This window comes from Hakea prostrata, chromosome 1 (genome assembly GCF_041222555.1).
Source record: "Hakea prostrata isolate BN-2017 chromosome 1, UWA_Hpros_2, whole genome shotgun sequence".
Taxonomy (NCBI): Eukaryota; Viridiplantae; Streptophyta; class Magnoliopsida; order Proteales; family Proteaceae; genus Hakea; species Hakea prostrata.
Window position 1 is genome coordinate 23,656,641 of NC_142600.1, and position 6,293 is coordinate 23,662,933.

The following is a 6,293-nucleotide window of genomic DNA, read 5'->3' on the forward strand; positions in this document are numbered from 1 at the left end:
AATTACTCTCAAGAATGAATCCCCTGAAGAGTCACTTGTATTGATAAACAGCAATTTCAAAATGCTGAGGTTAAAACCACTTTTTCTATGTGTTTACTTCACAGGTATACAAGAAGGGGAAAATCCCTGTGGCTATATGATACAAGGCGGAAAGGTTTGTGAATCAAATGTAAATACAGTTGAGACAAACAGAAAAATGACTGAAATCCCAGTAGAAACTTGCAACTCATCCTGGGGTCTCTGGGGCAGCCCCCACATGCTCAAGCAAAACCTCTACTTCTTTGATAGTTGGTCTCTTGAATGGATTCTGATTGACACACAAGCAAGCCACTTGAAGCACCTTCAGCATCTCCTCTTCATACCCTCGGCCCCTGAGTAGAGGGTCTAAGACTTCTTCTTGCTTGCCTTGAGACCTTGTCTGCTTTACCCACCCTACCAACTCCCTCGACATTTTTGGCTTGAATACATCAACAGGCCTCTTACCTGTGAGCAGCTCAAGTATGACAACCCCAAAACTGTACACATCCCCTCTCAAGGTGGCCACCCAAGCCTGGCCATATTCTGGAGGAATGTAACCTAGTGTCCCTACCAGCTCTGTTGAGACATGAGTTTTATGTGGAAGGATCAACCGTGAAAGTCCAAAATCTGCAACATGAGCTTCAAAATGTTCATCAAGCAAGATGTTGCTCGATTTGATGTCCCGATGCACAATGTGCGGTTCACAGATTTGGTGCATGTAACAAAGTCCTCGGCATGCTCCTTGCAAAATTTTCAGCCTAGTAGGCCAGTCAAGAATGATAGCACCATCAATCTTCTCATGCAACCAGTAATCAACACTGCCATTTTCCATGTAGGAATAAATCAACATTCGGAACCCGTCATGCACACAGTAACCTCGTAAGGAAACCAAATTCTCATGCTGAGCTGCAGAGAGGGCTTCAACTTCAGCCTTGAATTCCCTTTCCATCATACCCTGGTCCCCAGACAGCTTCTTAACTGCCAACTTGGTTCCATTTGGTAATGTTGCCTTGTAAACCAATCCAAACCCACCACAACCTATGATGTTTGCCTGGTCAAAATTGTTAGTTGCTTTCACTATATCTAATATTTGGAGGTCCTTGCATTCATTCAAGTTGCCTGGGAATAACATCACCAGGCTGGAGTCCTCCACCATATGAGTTAACCCAAGATTGGAGCTGCAAGAACTCCGACCCGGATCAATCTTGTTGCTATCCTCTCTTCTGGGTTTAATCCTTCGCGACACTAACCAAAGAGTCAACACTGTGAACACAGAGCCACACCCAAAGCATGTTCCTAGGATAAGCACCAAAAGATGTTTCAAGTTGGTCCTCTTGCCAGTTACAAGATTGGTGGTGTTTTCCCCATTTTGAATGTGGCAAAGGTGTTGCAAGACTGCACCACACAACCCTGGATTCCCAATAAAACTGGAATTGGTGAAAGTGTTGAACTGCCGTCCGGATGGTATAGGCCCTTCAAGATTGTTATATGCAACACTGAACCAAGACAAGAAATTGAGCTGCATCAATGAAGAAGGGATCTCACCACTAAGGTTGTTTCTCGAGAGATCCAGTCTTTCCAAGTTGGTTAGATTGGATAACTGATCAGGAATCTGGCCAGAGAAATTGTTGAAGCTGAGGTCCAGTACATGAAGGTGCTGCAATTTGCCAATCTCTGGAGGAATGGTACCATTAATTTTGTTGTTACTCAGGAATATCGAAGGGGGCAGACTGGATATCTGAGTGTAAACTTGCCCAGTAGAATTTTGGGTATAGACCAAGACTGGTAACTCCAGGAAAACCTGTTCCAGAGGAGCCGATGAAGCCAATGCAGGCATAGTTATGAACTCCAGAGGTAATTCTCCAGTAAACAAGTTTGAAGACAAGTCTATGTAAAAAAATCCTGGCAGTGTACCCAGCCATCCAGGGACTGGACCTGTGAGTTGGTTTTGAGACAAGTCCATGACCGCTAGCTTCTTGAGAAAAGAAAACCAGGTGGGTACCTGGCCAGTGAGCTTACAACCACCAATAGCCAGAACCCTGAGATTTTGGAACCCACTGGAATCTATGGCAACTGGAATCGGTTCTCCAAAGAAGTTCTTGGAGAGGAGGAGAGTGGTAAGGTTCTTGCTATGCATCAAAATCTGAAACGCCCCACTGATATTGGTCAGGTGATTGGTTGAAATGGCGAGATAAGACAGGCTACGCAATGCAAGTATATCTGGTGGAATTTGCCCCTCAAGCTGGTTCGTGGAGAGTCGAATTGCAGTTAAGGATGTACAGGAGTAAAGGCTCTTGGGCAGATTACCTGAGAATTTGTTGCCACCCAGATCCAAAGTGTTCAATTTTTTCAGTTTGGAGAAATCAATGGCGGCTAGCTCCCCTTCAAAGTTGTTGTCCCTAAGACTCAGGATTCGGAGATTGATGCAGTTCGTCAATGAAGAAGGCAAAAAACCACTGATATTGTTTTTGTAGAGGACCAGCTCTGCCAAATAGATTAAATTCCCAATGTCCTGTGGCAGCTTCCCAGATAGTCCATTGAAGGAGAGGTCAAGAACAGTGAGGTTTCCAAGACGCACAATCTGATTAGAACCATCAATGTTTCCTGTGAGGTTGTTGCATGGCAAAGAGAGTTGTTTCAGCGAAAGTATATTATATATGTCACCTGGAATGTTTCCTGAGAGTTGATTCCAACCAGCTTTGAACACCTCGAGATGCGAACACTCAACAAGTCCAGATGGAATCTGGTCACTGAAATCATTGTAGGAGAAATCCAAAAACTTGATCATAGTGTAATTCACGCATACTGAAGAAGGAATGCGGCCACTGAAGCTGTTGTTGCTGATGTCCAATGTTGTCAGATTTGGAGCAAGTCCCAGAAACGATAACTGAAATTCCCCTACGAAGAAATTGGATGAGAAATCAACGGCTTGTAGAGACAGGGGACGGTCAGGTGATGAAGAAGTGGGTAAATTGCCAGTGAGATGATTGAAGCTCAAGTCGAGAATCTGTAGTTGAACAAAGGAGGAGAGGAAGGAAGGCGAAACAGACCCAGAAAGGAAATTATGCGAGAGATTTAGGTGAGAGAGTCGGGTGAGGTTAGAAAGGGAAGGAGAAAGATAACCCCTAAGTCCTCTGGAGGGAAGCGATAGATTGGTCACCCAACCATCGGCATCGCAATGAACACCATCCCAAAAACAGCAATCCAACGAGGAAGAAGAGGAAGAAGAAGAAGAATAAGTCCAATTCAGATGAGTGGATAGATTGAAGGAGAAGGACAACAGAGAGACCCGATCGTGATGCTTGCAGGCATGATAGGACCTGGGCAGGCTAAAGAGGCAAAGAAGAAAGACCAAAACGAAAAGGGTTGTCGCTAGATTGAGTAGTGACTTGTCCTTTCTTGACGATTGCAGCAGTACAAGCATGACTCTGTCTCTGCCTTGTGTTGCACACTGGCAGCCGAAGCAGCAGCAGCAGGTGTTCCGCTGTTACAGATGGTAATTGCTAGCAGATCAAATGGGGAAAGAAGGAAAATGAAAGAGTAGCAGGGAAAGCATCTGCAGGTGGTGGTGGTGGTGGTGGTGGTGGTGGAAGAAGAATAATTGGAGCAGGGAGAGTAGCAAGAGGATGCAGAAGCAGAAGTGGGTATTGGTGGTGGTGAATCGAATTGAAAAGGGAAGTGGAGACGTTGACGTGAGAAAAACATATTCAGGGGGTGAGGTTGGCCACACTCGGAGTTCTTCAATCTCCATGTCTGAAATTTTTGATTCTCATCAAAAGCGTTTACTTTTTCTGGGCTTGCCCTGCAAGACTTTTTCTCCCCCAATGATCATTATTTAATCTTTCTTCTTCTCCCATTCTTATTACCTATCATTAACAGATACAGTAAAGACACCAACACAGAGAGAGAGAGAGAAAGAAAGACTGTTTAAATACTTTTTTCTGGACAAATGGAAAAAGTCAGACCAACCTTAAACTCTTCCACTCTGTCCTTATCTGTCTCCTATGTGTTAATTTTACTAACTATACTGACCTCCCTTTTTTATTTCTTTCTCCTTGAGATACTGGGATTGTTTACCCAAAAAAAAAAAAAAGATGCTGGGGCTTTATTTGTGATTTTCTTCTACTTAATTGACTGACTTGTTCCTTCCCACATGAGTAATGGGTAAGTTTCAAGTTGGCCAAAAAACCAGGTTGCTGTCTATTCTAATTCATCTTCTGACCTAGAATCCGTGGAAGATTTTGGGATAACAGTCCAGGATTTACGATTCACATAGAGATGGAAAAGACTAAGCACAGAGAGAGAGAGAGAGAGAGAAAGAAATATGTATTGTCTTAATTTCTCTTTCATGTGGTTTGAGGTATTGATATTCTAATGGAGTTTGACAACTATCAATCTCTGCATTGAAGGCATTAGAAGCCATTTATAAAGAAACCCATCTGAAATTCTTCTTCATGCAACTACATGACTGCAATTTTTCTCTCTCTCTTTTCATTTTCAATTTGCTTTGAATTAATATATTTTGAGTTAATTTCATCAATTTAATTTCAAACAGAAAAACTAGGAGAAATAGAATAAGGATTGAAGCATCTTGAAGGTGGAAAACTCACCTTAGTTCCCATCAGTCAAAAGTAAAATCTGAAAATGAATAGGTAGAAGCTATGAAGACTGAAGAAGACTGAAAAGGGGTGGGAGTCTTCCAATATTATTTAGAAATTTAGACTTGAAAAGCAAATGTGTTATGTGTCTTCCACCTTTTCCAAGAACCTATCGATCTAACTTTCCAAAAGTCTTCTAATGGAGAAAAAGGTTGGAATATAGAGAAGTTTATGCCTTAGTATCTAATTCTAATTCCACCTTTCCACTACAGTTCTGAGTTGCTATAAGCTTTACACTATTCACTTCTACTTGCTCAATAGTCCACTCAAACAAGTCAGCGCTTTGCTGATAGCCATCCCTACAAAATCTAATCAACCTGTAAAATTAAGATTTAAATTTATAAAAAGGTTAAAACATGATAGAGATAGAGAACGCGTGAAGAGCACTTAAGAAAGTGCATCCAAGATGATAATCTTAGTTTAATTCACTACTGGTGCCCACTTGACACATAATTTTTACTCTGTTTTCTTAATAATAATAACTCCATCATCTGAGGCTATGTGGGTCCTTTGCTGCTGTTGCTGTGGTTGTGGGTGATGGTGGTGCTAATGGTGGATTTATATTTTATGGATTTAGATTTGGGGAAGAAGAGAGAGAGAGAGAGAGAGAAAAGGATTGACAGGTATCGAATTTCTGTATTAGAGATAAAAAGATAGATCAGCATTTTATCGATATCGAATTTTCTGATTGAGAGAGAGAGAGAAATGATAGAGGCATCGAATTTCTGAATTAAAGTATCAAGATATGTTCAGTTGCTCCATTGTTTATTGTTGGAAAGAATTAAATGCTATATCTTGACCCAAAAACAATAAAAAGAAGAATTGAATGCTATATAATAGCTGATAGATCTACTTCTTTGCACAAATGGATGGATCAAAAATTCAGCATAGTCCATAGAATCATTTTATAAACCATAACTTTTCTGTCTGGTTAAAGAACTGCTCCCAACAACAACATAATTATAATAATGATAAGATCTCTTTCTCACTGTTTGGAGAGCCATGTTTATTGGTTCATGTACAGCATGGATCTTATAAACAGAATGTTATTGATGAAAACGCCATTTGATTCTCTTTTCTGACACTTAATTTTGGCATCCAAAGAGTTCTTATTAAACATATTCTGAAGGGTATGATGTTGTTCATTTTCTTCTTTCTCTTTGGGTGAGTGGGGAGGAGAAAAAAGTGCTCACACATCATTAATTTTATCAAGTGCTAAGCAATACAATAAAACAGCATTGCTTGTCTGGAAATATGGTGAGACCCAGTAAGTATATTTGACTCGACCCTACTTACATACAAAAGCCTTATGCACTAGATATGATTTTTGACTAGACAAAACAAACAAAAAGCAGTCTTCTTTCTTCTATTCAAGTTAACTTATTAAATCAAGGATATAAACACATTAGCTACCATCTCTGGACAGTTGTGAGAGGAGAAAAAAGAAAGAGGAAGAGAGAAAAGGAAGGGTGAAGAAAAGCTCAGAGCTTGATGGTCTTGAACCTTCAATGTGCCAAATGGGGGGAGAGGGGAAGAAGAGGTCCCCCACTCCTTTTCATTGTAAACACTTCTTTTTCGGCCTCTATGAATTTTTTCTCTAGAGAGCCTAATATATAT

At 40.9% G+C, this 6,293-nt stretch overlaps 1 pseudogene; it reads right to left on the bottom strand.

Annotated features, from left to right (window-relative positions):
- On the bottom strand, positions 1 to 3,916 carry LOC149028369 (tyrosine-sulfated glycopeptide receptor 1 pseudogene; annotated as a pseudogene).
- Positions 3,917 to 6,293: the final 2,377 nt, after the last annotated feature.